Source organism: Penaeus monodon, chromosome 15 (assembly GCF_015228065.2).
Source record: "Penaeus monodon isolate SGIC_2016 chromosome 15, NSTDA_Pmon_1, whole genome shotgun sequence".
Lineage (NCBI taxonomy): Eukaryota > Metazoa > Arthropoda > Malacostraca > Decapoda > Penaeidae > Penaeus > Penaeus monodon.
In genome coordinates, this window is record NC_051400.1 from 32,075,291 (window position 1) to 32,075,564 (window position 274).

At 36.5% G+C, this 274-nt stretch overlaps 1 protein-coding gene across 1 annotated transcript in view; it reads right to left on the bottom strand.

Annotated features, from left to right (window-relative positions):
* LOC119582330 overlaps positions 1–274 on the bottom strand; it is an 18,030-nt gene that overhangs the window by 439 nt on the left and 17,317 nt on the right. The gene's annotated exons all lie outside the window — the stretch shown is intronic.

Genomic DNA, 274 nt, shown 5'->3' on the forward strand with positions numbered 1-274 from the left:
AAAACGCATTTGGCTTGGCTTTCAACACTTTTTTTTGCTTATTATTGACGCACGTGTATCTCGATGCTATATATCCTTCGCATGAGGTTTTTTTGCTTATTATTGACGCACGTGTATCTCGATGGTATATATCCTTTGCATGAGGTTAACATGGCTGTCGTTATCAATGAAAGTATACAGCATGAACACGTAATGGCTGTGACGGATGATGATAATTGCTGGTGTATGTGATATATGATAATTTATTTTTCGTTTGCTGAGGTAGCATATCATT